Source organism: Leopardus geoffroyi, chromosome E2 (assembly GCF_018350155.1).
Source record: "Leopardus geoffroyi isolate Oge1 chromosome E2, O.geoffroyi_Oge1_pat1.0, whole genome shotgun sequence".
Lineage (NCBI taxonomy): Eukaryota > Metazoa > Chordata > Mammalia > Carnivora > Felidae > Leopardus > Leopardus geoffroyi.
In genome coordinates, this window is record NC_059335.1 from 43,911,477 (window position 1) to 43,928,266 (window position 16,790).

General features: G+C 46.0%; 2 protein-coding genes across 4 annotated transcripts in view; one reads left to right on the plus strand and one right to left on the minus strand.

Annotated features, from left to right (window-relative positions):
- SMPD3 (sphingomyelin phosphodiesterase 3) overlaps window positions 1-12,572 on the minus strand; it is an 83,447-nt gene extending 70,875 nt beyond the window's left edge. For both annotated transcript variants that reach the window (XM_045443278.1, XM_045443279.1), the window contains exon 1: window positions 12,404-12,572. The gene's annotated coding sequence lies outside the window, so the exon portion shown is untranslated. The remainder of the gene's footprint in view (window positions 1-12,403) is intronic.
- A 141-nt stretch (window positions 12,573-12,713) lies between these two features.
- The window catches only part of ZFP90 (ZFP90 zinc finger protein), a 116,303-nt gene continuing 112,226 nt past the window's right edge, over window positions 12,714-16,790 (plus strand). For both annotated transcript variants that reach the window (XM_045443284.1, XM_045443283.1), the window contains exon 1: window positions 12,714-13,159. The gene's annotated coding sequence lies outside the window, so the exon portion shown is untranslated. The remainder of the gene's footprint in view (window positions 13,160-16,790) is intronic.

The window sequence follows — 16,790 nt, forward strand, 5'->3', positions numbered from 1 at the left end:
TGAGGGAACTGAGGTCCAGAGATAGATACATCCAAAATCACTCAACAGGCCAATCCCAACTCCTTTCAGTGTCCCAATATTTCAACCTATTTGCTTTTTTCCTTTCTATATGTGTTGGTGTAAAACCCTGTGACTTAGATGTTAACATCTGGGCCATGAGAGAGAGAGAGAGAGAGAGAGAGGGAGAGAGAGAGAGAGAGAGAGAGAGAGAGAGTGTGTGTGTGTGTGTGTGTGTGTGTGTGTGTTACTCCCCCTCGTCCCCCATGAGAGTTGGTCACTCCTTCTCTGTGCCTTTAGTGCTCTCTGCTCATCCCCCCATTGCACCACTTACTTTGCTGCACTATAATTATCTGTCTGTGTTTGTTCTGCTTGTAGGAGGCAGTACCTAAGGGCAGGGACTTTGTGCCACTCTTTGTATACAGTAGACATACATGAATTTTGTTAAATGAATGTTGATGAATTCATAATTCCACTCACTGTATATACATAGGTTACAGTGCTTTGGTCCAATTAAATGTGCAATTCTTTTTTGATCAATTAATTTAAAATTATGTTCAACTGAAGGTTAACAACTGGAAAGCTATTTTACTCAGCATGCCACGCCTGTGGAGGGTGTGTCTACTTGGACCACACTTCATGGTGCTTCATGGTGCTCCTTGTGGCAGCATGCTCTAATTGCAGCAAAACGTCTCAAGAGCAGGTCTTTCAAACAAAGCATGTAAAGGAAAAACATCTTCAGTGAGTGCACCCAACACGTCTCTGCAATATACCAGCCTCTGCCTCCTTCACTTTCATGCTGCTATCTCAGCTTCCACAGCTGGACCTGTTCAGATGTGATGTGAGATAAGGTTGCCTGTAGAAGATCCCAATTTGGCTCACCTGCTGGGCTACATTATTCCAGAGGTGTGAGGAAGCACCTAGAAGGTAACATCATGAGGTAACCATGTTCATTTGCACATTTCCTACAGTGTATTCCTTGTTCTATTTTGGAATTGACTAACCCCCTATGGACAGGCACTGTGTTTCATTCACTTCCATCTCTCCATTGCCTGGCCACAGGGCTTAGCACACAGTAGTGTTAAATGCGTGAGCAAGCTGTGAACACTTGCTGAGCACCTACTGTGTGCTAGGCCCTGAGTTGGGGGCTGATCACAGGAACATCTAAGAATTGACCCTCGAGGTCAGAATGATGAGGTAAAAGGGACTTGGCTGGTAAAGTTATTCTGCAGTAACATCAGCTGTACTTCCTGATGCCAAACCATTCTAAACATCTATACCTTTAGTATTATTATTTTGATTTTCCGGTTTGATTTTATCCTTCAGAAGTCACCATTCCACCCTGTTGTATTCAGTGTCTGACACACATTAATCATTATGGGGTCAATGGCCAGAGGAGTCCTTGACATTCTATTACCAACTGTGTGTCATTTCTCATTAGCAATACGTTTAAAATCCCTAGGGACTTATTCCTGGATAACTTGTCAAAATTTCTGTGGCCTTGCCCACCAGTTTATTTATCCTTCCAGAACTGTGGAGGAGGGCACCTGGAACCCTACCATGACTTTCTAGAGAACACATAGTAAGCACCATGATCTCTTTCATCTTCTATCATCTTGCACATCAGAACTCCTCCTTTACTCATCAAGGGGTTCTCTCAAAGCTGTGCAAGTTCCCTCCCCATTGCTTCACATCCTTCACAGAACCGCAGGTGCCTCTTGAAAGAAGTGCCCCATCTGTTCCCCTCTCCTTTCCCACCTTTGTTTTTCCACTGTTATTCAAAGTGTAGCCATGGAGAGAAATCTGGTGGTCAGCAGTGACTGCAGCCATTAGAAAAGATAGATTTTTCTTCTAACCCCCCTAAGGAGAATAGGTTTGGTTTCTGGTCCCTGCACTTTGCAGAGAAATGAACACAATGAATTCAAGATGGCAAATTCAGAAAAATCTCCTTTTGTGAAACGAGCTCTCTGCACGGGAGGGGGCCACTGGCTGACAGATGCTGCATGGGGTTTGTTTGCAATGACCCTGACTCAGGCCCTCACCACCACTCAGGGGTGTCACTGGGAAATCATGGACCAAAGGATGACACTGCCTGCTTCCTGGAGCACAGAGAAAAGGACTGAGTCCTGTGGGCAAGGCATCTGCCTCCTCCCCCACAGAAAAAGTCCTCCTAAGCTTTTTGCCTGGGTTTGAGCACTGCAGCTGTGCTTGGCATCTGCGTTTCCTGGCAGCCCATGCTGCCTGCCACTTGATACAGTCAGCAATGCTGGTAGCAGACCTCCCACCTGGCTCTTGCCTAGGGCTTTTGTGAAGACCAAATGAAAGAAAAGGCTATGCACATTAGATAGCAAAGAGCACTGGTAGGAATGCTAGACTGTGGTCTGGCCACACTCTCCACAAACTTTGGCTTTGGGCATGCTTGGTGAGCCTGCTCCTCACTGCAACAATATGCCCAAATTCAATGAGATGCTTCAAACTGGTGCTTTCAGATTTCATATCCCATCTTTTTCCTGTGAACTTTTTTGTTTTTCTAACACTTGTTAGCCTGATATCCAAGGCTTTTCAAACTCTTCTTTCTAAACATCTGTTTCCTACTGAAAACCTCTTCTCCATTTCAGTACTCCCAGAACACATCATTGGCATTCCCAGCCCTGTTCATTGGATCACAGCTTTTCCCTGTCTTCCCTCTGTACCATACACACTCCTCAGAGCCTCTCCATATTGTACCCACTCCTGAAGACCAAGCAGAAGACCTTTATGCAAGTTGATCAACAAATCATTTTGCCCTCTTTCAAAATAAGTTACTGGGTTCCTGCTGACCTTGAACCAGGGAGGCAATGATCACAATGGTTAAGAGAAGATTTTGCGGTCAAATTTCCTGGGTTGGGATGCTCGTCCCACTCCTTACTGCTTCTGGGACCTTGGGTAAGTTACTTGAAATATGTGAACATTGCTTTCCTCAGCCATAAAATAGGAATAATAATGGTAGCTTTTATGCATATAAGTTGCTAAGCACAATGCCTGATGTACTGTAAGCACTCCATTAAGAAAGGCTAGTATTACCCTAAGAAATTTCATATATGTTGTCATGTAATAGCCATAACAGCCCAGGAAAGTATGTTTTATTGCTCCAGATGGGAAAAATGAGGCTCAGAAAGGTTAAAGCACTTGCTCAAGTGCTTGCTCACATATTGGTTGTGAAGCTGAGATTCAGATTCAGGTCGAGGGGCTGGGATCTACAGCTTTAGCCAACTGCCATAGCCAATGCACCGTAGTCAAGCCTTTTGTGTTTACTTCAGCCTTTGTTCCTTCGTTCACTCTACACATGGGCATCTCCCTTCTCCCCAGCCAGACCCTAGGTTCTTCCAGAGCTGGATTTTCAAAATGCAGCATTCAGCATTCATTGAGTGAACAAGAGTGAATGGATGGGAAAAATCCATTTCAAGATCAGACCCTATCCCAGGAGAACTTAGTAATGGTACTTAGGTCCCTGGAAGTCATGGGTGTCTCAACAAAATCAGGGGTGAGCCTGCCCTCCAGGCTCTTCCCCACCTCAATACACCCACCACACTTTTTTTTTCAATGTTTATTTTGACAGAGAGTGAGTGAGTGAGTGAGCGTGAGCAGGGAAGAGGGGCAGAGAAAGAGGGAAAGAGAATCTTAAACAGGCTCCATGCTCAGCATGGATACCGACATTTGGTTTGATCCCATGACTGTAGATCATGACCTGAGCCAAAATCAAGAGTCGGATGCCTAACCGACTGAGCCAGTTAGGTACCCACACCCACCATACTTTGACCCCAGACATCTGACCATGTTGCTCTCCTGCCAAAATATTTCTAGGGATTCCCCACAATTTCTGTGTGACTAGTCAGTGTTTTCTCTAGAGTTCTACATGCTTTGTTAACATAAGTCTTCACTGAGCTTAACCTATATTTCTTTGGTCCAGAAAGCAAACTTTTGGAAGAGAACTAGATATTCAAGGACAGCAGCAATGTGCTCCCTCAGAGCTATGCAGTGAATGGACCTATCACCTGCTGTAAGAGCCAGGAGAACATGATTCTTCTGGGGCTATGGTTTCTAGGTTGATGTCCCATCTATTTTTTTTAAAGCAAAGCTGCATGTAAAGTGCTCTAACCACTAAGGTCAGAATGTCAGAACTTTAGGATAAATATGATGGAGAACAATGCCCATTTTGGTTCTTAATTTATCATCCCAGGAAAGAAAGCTCATGTATGTTAATGGGAGAGAGAGAAGAACCTGACAGACTGTGTAATATGCCCAAAGTTACTGAGACCCTACATTTTGGTGTAGACACAATCAGATGAAACTGTCCTTTCAACCTTTTTCAGAGACAAAGCAAAGATGCAGAATGCAGCAGTGAAACTGTAGAAAAGAGTGAAAATATAAAATAATATCAACAGTACATGTTTTTATATGTCTAGAAAGAAATTCTATAAGTTGAAAATACAAACATAAAAAAATTGGAGAAAAGACCATGGAGATTCCGAATGGAAAATTCTCTATTAAACAACCACAAGTTCTCTATTAACATTTGAAATTTCATTTCATCAAAGCTACCATCTTTTGAGTACCTACTATGTATGAGATGTTTTATTTGCATTATCTAATTTAGTCCTCACCACAGCCTGCAAGAGTGGTGGTACTATCTCCATTTTACAAAGGAGGAGATTGACAGTGTCTTGATCAAGACCAATGGATGACAGAATGGCTTTGACCTCACATAGGTCTGACTCTTGTCCAGGATCTTTCTCCTAGAGCATAAGACTTACATTTCTCTGAGGAATCTTGGAATCCAAGAGACTCAGAGTTCTTGGGTCCTCTGTTATCAGTACACACTAATCATTATCTTCCTCAACTTGTTAGCAGAGGTCAGGACCTGTGCATAATGCAGTTAGCTAGTGTGTTTACCCGTTGTGTACTTATGTAAGTGGCTTGAAGTCTTTCCTCAGTTTCATTTTCTGTCAGAAAATTGGGGCCACATCAAGGTAGTTCATGAGCTGTACTGAGCATGCATTTTCAATCATCTTTTAAGTCGTAGTAAACCCTTTCCTTCATGTATTTGAAAATTGTCTGCTTGTTCTCCTTCTTGTTGCCCCTGTCTTGTAAGATTCTAGAAGTCTCCTCTGATAATAATATTGAGTACTCCTCTGATAGCTAATACTGAAGTCTCCTCTGATAGCTAATATTGAGTACTCACTATGTACCAGCCACTGTTCTAAGTGATTTGACTCAACCAAGGAGGTAGGTTCTATCATCATCATTTTACAGGTGAGGAAATGGAAGCATAGAGATTAATCAACTTGTCCAAGTTCACACAGCTTAAGTGGTAAAGCTAGTATTCATCTCTGGCTGACTGATTACAAAATCTACTTTGCTAAATGCCTTAGTTTGTGAAGAACATTTTCTCCTAAATGGAAGTACTCTAGAGAAGTGTTATGCAGTAGAAATGAGTTACAAATGCAAGACATGTATATAATTATTAATTTTCTAGTAGACACATTAAAAAGGAGAAACAAGTGAAGTTAATTTTAATATATTTTATTTAACTCAATATATCCAAAATAATATTTCAACTTATACTATTAACATTATTAGTGAGCTATTTTATATATATTTTTCATACTAATCTTTCAAAATCTGGTGCCTCAATTTGGACTAGCCACATTTCAAGTGCTCAATAGCATGTGGCTACTATATTGTACAACACGGATATAAGTGGGCATTCTTCTTTTCCCATTTAATCTATTGTTTCTCTTTCAACTTAAGTTTTGCATTAAGATTAGATCTAAAAAGTCTCTGTTAATGGAAACATGCCCTTTGGATAATTTGGTGAGCAGAGCAGCAGTTGAGTACAGTGGAGAGAAGAAATTTTAGGAATTAATAAAACCTGGGTTCTAATCCCCCTCTTTGCCACTAACCAGGGCTGTGTGTGGCTAGTGGCAACACTCAATTTCCCTCAGCCTCTTTCCTTATGTTAAAAAAGAGATGATGGTTTATGATTATTAAGGTTCTTTCCATTTCTAAAAACTCTTAAAAATTTTTAATGTTTATTTTTGAGAGAGAGTGCGTGAGTGAGGGAGGGGCAGAAGAGTGGGAGACACAGAATCTGAGGCAGGCTCCAGGCTCTGTCATCACAGAGCCTGATGTGGGGTTCGAACCCACAAACTGTGAAATGACCTGAGCCGAAGGTGGGTGCTTAACTGACTGAGCCACCCAGGTGCCCCTCTAAAGACTCTTTCTGCTTATAGCACACACCCTTGTCAGCGTTTCTGCATCTGTTTCCACTTTCCATTTAAGATTCCGATATGACAGGGCTTATCCCATGTTGGATTGTGTTCACTATGCAGAGCTCTGTGCCTGGCACATTGCAGGTCTAGGAAATATTTGTTGAATGAATGAAAGTCCTGTTCTTTCAGTGACCCTGGAGTTTCCCAGTTTTTGCCAGAATAACTATAGCAGCCTTAGCAATTAATTACAATTTTATTTCCTTTCTCATATTGGCATAAAATCTTGACAATCTAAGCTTACTGAAGGGTTACAGCCAGAATTAAAAACCATTTCCTGATCCTGTTAGAAAAGGAGACAGTACTCAGCTGTAGGCATGGCTTCCTAGAGACCCCCACGAATGGCTCCCCTCTTAATACATGCTGTTCTGATGCTGAGGAGAGTTAATTAATGACTCTAAATAAGAAAACAATCAAATCTGTCTGCAGTCATATGAGTCAGAACAGACCCGGATGGGAGCCGGGTCCTTGGCCTCCGAGTGCACTCGGGAAAAGCAATAGCAGATTTGCTGCATGCACCAGAGTCCTGCAAAGCCTGAACCTAGAAGGGGAAAGAAAGACTCAAAATGGACAGGAGACCTAGCCTGATGTGAGGCATTTTCTTAAAAGGTGAGGCCCCCTTTCTATGCATTGTGCAGACTGAGGTCAAGAGAGGAGAAAAAGCAAATCTTTTGCTCTCTACTCTCTTTAGACACCTAAACTAACAGCCACTGAATGGGGAGTTCTCAGGCCCAGGTCACTTGTGTGTGTGGCAAGATTGGGGCAGTTGGCACTGCCACCCTGGGAGGACCAGAGGATGTGTGGCCTGAAGCCTATCACACCCCAAACTTGCCAACCTGCGGAGTCATGCAGCCACATATGAAGGCAGAACACTGGTTATGATGACACAAGGGCGCAGGAATGTGGCACTTCCCTGGGATTAGCTGAGGCTCACAACAATGAAAACTTTTATTTTGGTGTTAAAGACCTTGCTGTAAAAATCTGAGAGTGGGAATAGGGAGAAGGAGCCTCTTAACAATATGCAAGTGTCCTCAGCATTGGAACAGGACACCAGCAAATAAATATAAGCCCTATTTCTTTGGCTCTACATGTACTCTGTGAAATAATAACAGCCTCCTCATTCCCCACCCCCATTCTTGCAGATTATGAAAAATAGATTTTGCTGCCATCCAAGCTTGGCTTCCTGTGAAATTGTTCTACTCTGGAAAGAAAACCCTGGGACACTGGCCATCAGGGTCATTGTACTCCTTTTTCTCCTTCTTTACCTATAACCAAGTACAGGCAACAAGCCTTTTGTCAGGATAATATGTAAAGTATTGTGGTAATATCCTTGATACATTTGAAAGGACTTTTTATGGCTTATGTCTGAATCTTTGTTGGTCCCCAATCCACTCCTCTAAAAGTTGGTTAGAATCTTATATAGGACAGTCTGAAACTTCAATTTTGCTTCTACAATAGCAGTAGGAAAAAATAATGGTAAGAGGAGACTCTGGAGTTTAAGAGATCCAGTTTGGAATCTAAACTCTGTTCCTTCTGATCTGTGTAATCATGGGCAAGACCCTTTCCTCCCAAAGCTTCATTTCCTCTTCTTGAAAGTGGAAACACCACCACTACCTACCTCATAGGACTGTGAAGATTAAATACATTTGAAAAGCCTGACTCAGAAATGTTGTTTCTTATTATTAGCTTGTAATTCTTTAAATAGGGTTTGCCAATGGGTTCGTTTGAAGCAATACAATAAAAGCCTCTACAGCTCTGTTTCCTCCTATTTCTTTCTATGATGAGCTTTGGGGAAATCCTTACAGAAGCTTTGGTCCTCAGAGCTTTCTTCTATTCCCTGCCCTGAATCCTGCCTTCTCCACTAGTGGGGTTGAGGCCAGAGTTCCAGAACCTTGGACAGCTCCACTCCTTCTTGGCTACTGGCAACCTGAGAGAACAGGAGGGATTTAGTGGATTTTTCCCGCAAAGGCTGTATTAATACTTGGATTTAAGAATCCCACTCGTTCATTCTCACTCACAGCATGCATACTATTTGCTTGCATCCTCAGATTCTTCAACACGACCAGCACTCCTAGAAAAATTTTGAGGAGCTTCTCCTCTTCATGAACCTGTTAACTACACCCATAAGATTTACTAACTCTTCAGCCCCTTTACTACTCTCCTGTGAACTCCAAAAATTTTTTTGAGCCCAAGAACAGAAACACCACCCACATCTTCCTGTATCTGCTGATATTTAATTTGTTTGGCTTTTGTACAAGGATTAAACATTCTTGATTAACTTCAAGTGAAAGTAATAATGTATGAGCATGAAGAAAGGTTTTACAAGACAAAGAGATTCAGGTATGAATTAAAAGAAACATAAAATAATGTTACTGCCTGTAGGTGATGTTAAGTGCCATTCTTTAATCAGAATAAGCAGGTGGTTCAATTTATGAGATAATTTAGCTTTTCACTCTTTCATGCAGAATGCAACACACATATGCAGTCACCTTCTGAACAGGCAAGGAAGAGATTAAGTCCTATTTTTACTTTATGATACTGAGTCATGTAGTTCAATGCAAATCACATGGATGCCAAAGTAAGAACAATACTAGGTATTTAAATACCTCCTTTCCTTTAAGGAGCTCTAAAGATTTTGTGGCTGTGTGAAATCTCTTCAGAGCAATTCCGGGAGAAGAGACACATGTCACCAGGTAAGCATTTAAGACAGAGCATATTTCATCCATCTCCCCTACTCCCGTTAGATCTAGGAGAGCCAGTGTTTGCCAGTTCTTTGCACTTAGTAATAGCCTTCTGATTTCTGCATTTTCTGGGCCACATTTTCAACAAGGAAAAGAAGGCTTATCTTTCAAAATACATTATTGGCAGGGCACCTGGGTGGCTCAGTCGGTTAAGCATCCAACTTTGGCTTGGTCATGATCTCACAGCTCATGTGTTCAAGACCCACACCAGGCTCTGGGCTGACAGCTCGAAGTCTGGAGCCTGCTTCAGATTCTGTGTCTCCCTCTCTCTCTGACCCTCCCCCACCTCCACTCTCTCAAAAATAAACATTAGAAAAAAATTAAACAAAAATATGTTATTGGCTAATAATGAGGAAGAGAGGAGGAGAAAGTGGAATAAGAAGGGGAGGGTGGGAATCATAGTAGGAGAGGAAGAGATAAGAAAGATGCTTAAAACTCCCTAAACTTGATAAGTGTTTTCCATGCATTTTCCTCACAAATGGATTTGATGTCCATCCCCAATTGGATGGAAACTTGGACAAAGGCCTTTTGGCCCTCTTCAAATACTTCTGTATGGGCAAGGACAGTGGCAATTTCACTGCTTGGACTAGTTTGAAGTCACTTCCATTAAGAATATCAACTTAGGACTCGAAAGGCTGACAGGGAGCCCCATATGGAAGGGTTTGTGATTTTTACCTAACAGTGCCCACACCCACCCTGAACCTCCACACTCAGGGAGAGTGTTAGTTGCAAATTTACTACTTTTCCCAGTAGAGGTCGCTGTGGATACTGGCAGTGGATACTTCAGACTGGATCAGGCAGGGCCGGGCTGGATGGTGGCTCCACTGTCTAATAATGGGTCTTTCTGTGGTTGCGCTCAAAACGGTCTAGCCCCTCATCCTATGGGAAGGGGGTCTCTGGTGGGTATTATCTCAAAGCCACACAACACCTTTGCTGTAAAGTACTATGAAACTGAGGTCACTCACTGGGAATGGGCAGGTCTGGGAGGACTGTCATCCTCTAGGGGTGTCCACTCATAGTGGTATCTGTGTGCCACACTCATACCCTCTCTGTGAGTATACCTGGTATTACTGAGAGGCCACCTGCCACTGACTGGCAACCCCAGACCTATAGACCTTCCAGGCATGGAGGCCAAATTGAGGAAATTTCCTTGCCACAATATCTTGCACCCCAAAATCATAAAAGACTATGCTGATGAGCCCCCCAAGCCCCACTTGGAAGCTCACGTGGGGAGGTGGGGTGGAATTCTGGGCCTCAGGGCAATGCCTTGCAGCAGGATAAGATTTCTGAGGGATGGGAAGGGCAGGGCAATGGTGGAGATGTTAGGGTCTGATCTGAGACCCCAGAAAGGCTGACGAGGGCTCCACATACTTGTGATGTCCTATCTTCTAGGCCACACCCAAGCATGCAGTTTAGGCCCAAGGCAGCCTGAAGCTACCTTCACCCTGAGGGCACCCACTGGAACCCTAAATTATTACTGTGGCTTTAGAGTGGAAGAGACAACCAACCTGCCCACACCCCCAACATCTAAGGTCAGCAGAGAGTGGTTCCTCCTCCCACAAGCACACACAGATTCACAAGCTCATCATGACACACACATGAACATTGGAGCACACACTGGCACATTCACACAGTCATACACGTTAATATTCACACTCTGACCCACATCATCACCCATGCAAACACACGGTGACACATACACTCGAACCCGAGAATCAAACCTGACCTAACATGGTTGATGGAGCGTAGTGAGATCGAGTCAGGATGCCTCTCCAGACCCTGGTCCATCTATATCTCCTGAAACCTGGGACCCTACCCTCCAGGCGGAGCCCCCTGCCTGTCCGCGTGCGTCCTCGTGGCCACAGATCTTGAATGTCCCCCAGGAGGAACCCTGGTTACCACTGCACACACTGCAACCTGGGGTGCCCGGCCAGCGTTAGGGGGTGATGTGCGGGAAAGAAGGGTGCAGGGCATAGTACCGAGCCAGGGCGCAGCCGCCTCCTCCCTCGGGATTTTCCATGCCGGCTCGCGCAGGCCCGAGAGAAGCTAGCGCGCTTTGTCTCCCGCCCGGCTCCCGGCGTGATTCCGCGGAAGCTCTCCGCGCCGCGCCCGGAGCCCCCCCTCCCTTAGCCGCGCCCCCAGCCCAGCGGGTGGCGCAGGCCCGCCAGTGCGGAGACCGCCGCTTTGTCCTAACGAGGATGCCTGGGCCGAGCGCAAAAGCCCTGTTCGCGAAGCTGCCGCCGCGCGCCCTGGAAGCAGGTTTCGGTAGCCGGATCTGGGGCGCGCCCCGCGTGGAGCCGAGCAGTCCCAAAGGTCTGGAGGCTCAGGGGGCGTCTGCCTGGAGCTTCGTAGGGCTAGAGAGGGGACCCGCCCCGTCCCGCCCCGCACGTGCCCATCGGCGTCTGGCTCCCTGCCGCGGTGCAGGAGCCGGGTCGCCGGGCGGGGCGGGACTGAGCGGGACAGGGAGGGTCTTCTCGACTTGGGCCCCTGACCTGGATCCAGGTAGAGAGGGCCTGAGAGGTAAGGTTCAAGTCGGGGGAGGTCGGGTGGATTCCCTGCACCCTTCTTACTTTCCCCCACCGCACATCCACACCCAGGCCACTCAGACCTTAGGCGCGGGGCCCCGAGCATGGAGGACCCCAAGAATCCGTCAGTGCCTTCCTGTGCCAGCGACTTCAAGTACTGTGGGGAAGGGTCTCCCCGGCTCTAGTTCCTCACGTCCCAATCCCCTCCCCCAATAACCGAGGCGGGTCCAAGTGGGAGGGGGAAGAGTCCCGTCTCCATCTCCATCCCGTTTCTCCTCTTCACAAAAACCTAGGCTTCGGGAGAGGGGTGGGCACGGAAAGGATCTTCCTGACATCGCAAACAGCCCCTCCTCAATAAGCCCAGGAGGGTCTGAGCAGAGGAGGAGCAGTTTCCCGGTGTCATCCATCACATCCAGACCCCCTTTGTAACCTCAAGCAGTATAGGTGTCATGGGGAAGGGTCCCCCTGCCTCTGAACCTTTCATCCCATAACACTCCCTCCCATCCTCAATAATCCAAGCAGCCTCGTTATCAGGCACAAGGGTGGGGGAAGGCTCCAAGCTCCCCAACGCCCCCTCAGTAGAGACGGGGGGAGTTCCCCCAGCCTTTGCCCCTCACACTCAAGAATCCCCTCTACCATAGAACAAAAACTAACGCAAGCTGCTCCGACTTCAGGCGACAGGCCACAGAGAGGCCCGCAAGGAGTCAGTCAGCAGCTCTCCGGGACAGATGGTCTTGAGGGCGGTGAGGAGAGGTCCCATCAACTCCCCAGGCCCCCTCATCTCAGTTCATTCCGTCCCCAATAAAACAAAAGAGAATCCAGCAGCACCGACCTCAAAGAGGAGGGAGGGCTGTCAGCGCTCGGCAGCGCAACGAGCTCCTCTGGGCTCCTCACTGCCCCGGCTTTCCCGCGGTGGCTCTCGCGGTGACGGCGGCGGCGGTGGCGGCGGCGGAGACCGCGGCTCTCGCGTCGGGAGCCTCCCTCGGACTCAGCACCTGGAGCGGCGAACAGCTCCGCGCCTCATTCCGCTGACTCCGCCTCCCCTGCGCGGCCGTAGCCAATGGAGATCCTGGCCACGCCCAGAAGGCCGCCCATTGGGGGCGCCTTCTCCACTCTCTTCGGCCCAGCCGGCGGGTTTCTCTAGCTTTTCGTCAAGACCGCATGCCCTAGAGACTGTCGGAGTTTTTGTGCTGCCTTCTGGAACTCGTAGTCCTTTAAGGACGCGAAGGGGGCTTATGCCGCGGGCAGGTTACCGGGGGTGGACTGCATTTCCCAGGGTGCATGAAGAAACCGAGGCGCTGAGGAGGGCGGGAGGACTGTTTCCATAGCAAAGGCGGCTGGTTGGGGCTGGCTGACTGAGAAATGGGGCAGGCCGCGGGACCCTCGGATTGTGCGTGACTACCGGCAGCCTCTTGGGAGGCCGTTTCGATTTTTTTTTTTTTTTTTTTTTTTTGTCCTCGGCACCCTCCACGGGACTCTGGGCCTCAGTTTTCCTACCTGAGAAGAAGGGTGTGGAGCCGTCCCCCTGCCCACAGTCCGCGGTGATGGGGCAAACCGAGGTCGAGCCGCTCTGGTTTGCCCAGCAAAGGTGAGAGAGGACGGAGGAGACCTGTGGCTTGAGAGTGTGGCATTCTGAACTTTATCGCTTTAGTTTTGTCTCGAACTTATAGAGGAGTGCTTTACTTTGGTCATATCCCTTGAGCCGTCAAGGTCTTATCCAGTCTTCCCATCCAGGATTCTGGCCTCCTTACGCCATCCCTGATATGGCAACATTTCCCCCAGAGTAGCCAGAGGGCGCTACTCCTTCTCATTATCTATGGAATTAAGCCCACACTCCTCTCAACATTGCTCTAAAGGCCCTTCTAAATCTGGTCTCCACCTTGTTCTTGCGACACTCTGAACTTCTTTTGGTGGCTGGGAAGTCTTAACCACCCGTTTTCTCTCACTCTGGTGGTTCCCTCCACCCTTGTACTCAGCTAACCCCTCACTCTTCAAGCCCCAGCCTAGACGTTGCATCTTCTGTGAAGCCTTCCTAGATGTCTGGCTCCATATTAGGTATTCCACCTTGCATATGAGCAGCACCCTCTACTTCCCCTATTCCATTTGTGTGCTTATGTATCCATCTTCCACATGATAAGATCCACAGAACAGGGGCCATGTCTATATTATTCATAGGTATAAGCCAGTGCTTATAGTGTCTGACACATAGTAGGTACTCTGAGATATTTGTTGAGTTGAAAATGAATTGAACACTAATTGAATTTTACTCACACCTCCGTGCTCTTAATTTCCTAAGGTTGTGTATTTTCCATTGCTGAAAACCTTCAACTAGAGGGATGCCACCCTCATGAGGAAATGTTTGTCATTCATATAATGGATTGGAATTTTGCCTGAGTGCTTTGAGAGTCCTTAGAATCCTATGACACTAGGGACTCATAGATTCATGCTGATCATTACTTGGAAGTCTTGTCAGTTCTCCACTAAAGGTCATCAGTTCTTCATGTTCCCCTATTTCTAGCTGTTTGCCCTTCTTTCTGTGCCTAAATTCCCTACCTCCCACTCCCTTTCTGGGAAAGATCTTCTGCCCCTGTCAGTTGTGAAGCAATGACAGTCTGAGATGCCTGCCCTTCTTTCAGTCTCTGCTCAGCATCATAGGGCCCTGGTGGTGATGTCCCACCTTGCTAGTTAGTTTTGTTTTTTTTTTTTTTTTTTTTTCCTGAATCTTTTTCCACTCAGGGCTCTGGTGTTGGCCAGATGGTCCAATTAATCCCACACATGCTTCATATGTCACCCCACCAGACTTTTGGGTGTATTTCAGCTAAAGCATTCTTGGGAGAATGCCTTAATATATGGGTATAATTAATTCATGGCCAAGGAAATAACCAGGGGGACTGTTACCCTGAACCTGTTTCAAACCCAAGAGACAGATCCTGAGAAAAAGCAACGCTGTCATCCTTGAGTTGATGATATCCACGGAGGGAAGGCTAGGATGGGGGAATGAGTAAAATGGGTTGCATTTGGGGAGGAAATAACAGGACCTCTGAGAGGCATGGCAGAGGGACTTTGATCCAGACCAAACCATAAGGGAAGGACACTGGAGCTGGATAAACAAATGGGGCCTCATTACTGAAGATGAGAAAACTATAAGGAGGGGGAAGAAATAGGATTTGTGCCGACACAGAGTGCCTAGTTCTCTGGATGCAGTGAGAGCAGAGGTTTTTGGAAAAGTAGGTGGGGGAAGACTAGGCCACAGGATGGGCATCAACAGAGCATTGGCAGAGTTATCAACAGAAGGTTAACAAAGAATGCTGCGTAGAGCCACAGCTGAAACTCCGGAGGTCAGCGTAGCCTTAAGTAGTAGGGCTACTTTTCAGGAAATCATTGCAAATAGTGAAAACCAGGGTTCCGTGATTCTCCCAGAAAGCAGGGACTAAAATAGCATCATCCACATGGTCAAGTGAAGTCAGAAAATCTGGATTCTAATTCTGACTTTGCCTCCAATTCGATGTGTGACCCTGGGCTGGACCTGTTTCTTCAGTTGTAAAATGGTATTTATTGGTTTTAGGGAGCAGCTAATAGGGTAAAGGTGGGGGGATTCAAACTTGCACAAACTACATTATCAGATCTGCAGTTTGCTTATTTGACAATGTTTTAATAGATAAATGAGATGCCTTATGTAAAGCACTTCACAAATATTAAGCACTTAATAAAATGTTCTTCATCTTGGATTATCAGAAATTGGTTTGACTGTGAATAAACAAGCAGGAGGTGGTGTCCTGGCTAATCTGGGTTCAAATTTCCGTTCTCTCTCTTACTAGTGGTATGATTTTGGTCAGGTATATGCTCAATATATTTGTTTTGGCATTTTTTAGGGGTGGTTTTAGAAAATAGAAGCCTAAGAGAATGGAATTCTAGCTACTTGGAACCTAGGGTTCCAAAGGATTTTAGGGGAACATTGAGCTAGACTCCTACCATGTTAAAGGGGAAAAAAAGGTCTCAGTGAAGTTCCATAGGTCTTCTGATTAAGTATTGTGGGGATTAACCAGAATGTTGGATCTCAGACATGGGGTTGGATTAACCAGGGCTGGGTTTTGAAGAGCCTAGTATACTAGGCTAAGGAATATAACTTTATTCTCAAGATGAAGATTTTTAGGGAGACATGTATTCTGAAAAGTCTGAGGCCTGTGTGGAAAATGACCAGGAGAAGATGAGGCTGGAATGTAGGTCAGAAGCTGCTGCAGTGTTCCAGCACAGCATCTATGAAGATAGAAAAGAGAGGGTAGATCTGAGGTGTGTTAGGGAGGTAAATATTCAAAGGACTTTGTGAGTGATGAGTTGAGGGCCTGGAGGAGAGTGGTGTGTTAAGGATGATACCTGGATGTCTGCCTTGGGAAACTTGGTGGACAGATGGTGGTACTTTCCCCTGAGGTGAGGAATAGTAAAGGAGCAGGTGGGTTTGAAATGAGTGGGAGACAACCAGGTGAGATGTCCAGTAGGTTTGGCTTGGGAAAATGCCTTAATATTTGGGAATTCATGTCCAAAGAAGAAATAACCAGAGGGACTATTACCCTAAAACTAATTCAAACCAAGAAAACAGATCCTGAGAACCTATCATACTTGAGAGATCTGATCTGGAAAAAAGAGTCATAAGTTAACAAGTTAGGAGTACATACATCATAATCAAAACCATGGGAATGGATAAAATCCTTCACCGGAGAGAGTCAAAGAGAAAACCAAAATCCTTTGGGAAATACCAATGTAGATAACTCTTAGAAATGGTTTTTTTGTTTTTTTTTTTTATATATATATATATTTTTTTCAATGTTTATTTTGGGGACAGAGAGAGACAGAGCATGAACGGGGGAGGGGCAGAGAGAGAGGGAGACACAGAATCAGAAACAGGCTCCAGGCTCTGAGCCATCAGCCCAGAGCCTGACGCGGGGCTCGAACTCACGGACCGCGAGATCGTGACCTGGCTGAAGTCGGGCGCTTAACTGACTGCGCCACCCAGGCGCCCCTTAGAAATGGTTTTGAAGGGGAGGAGGGAGAAAACCAGAAAGGATGTAGGGTTGAGAGACAATTTGGTTTAAGTTGAGAGAGGTTAGGACATTTAAAAATGCTGATGGGGAAAAGCCACTAGAGGGACAGTTGAGGATAAAGGAAAGAGAAGGGTGGAAGGATGGAGTGAGGTCAGCAAGATGGTAGAAGGTGGTAGAGTT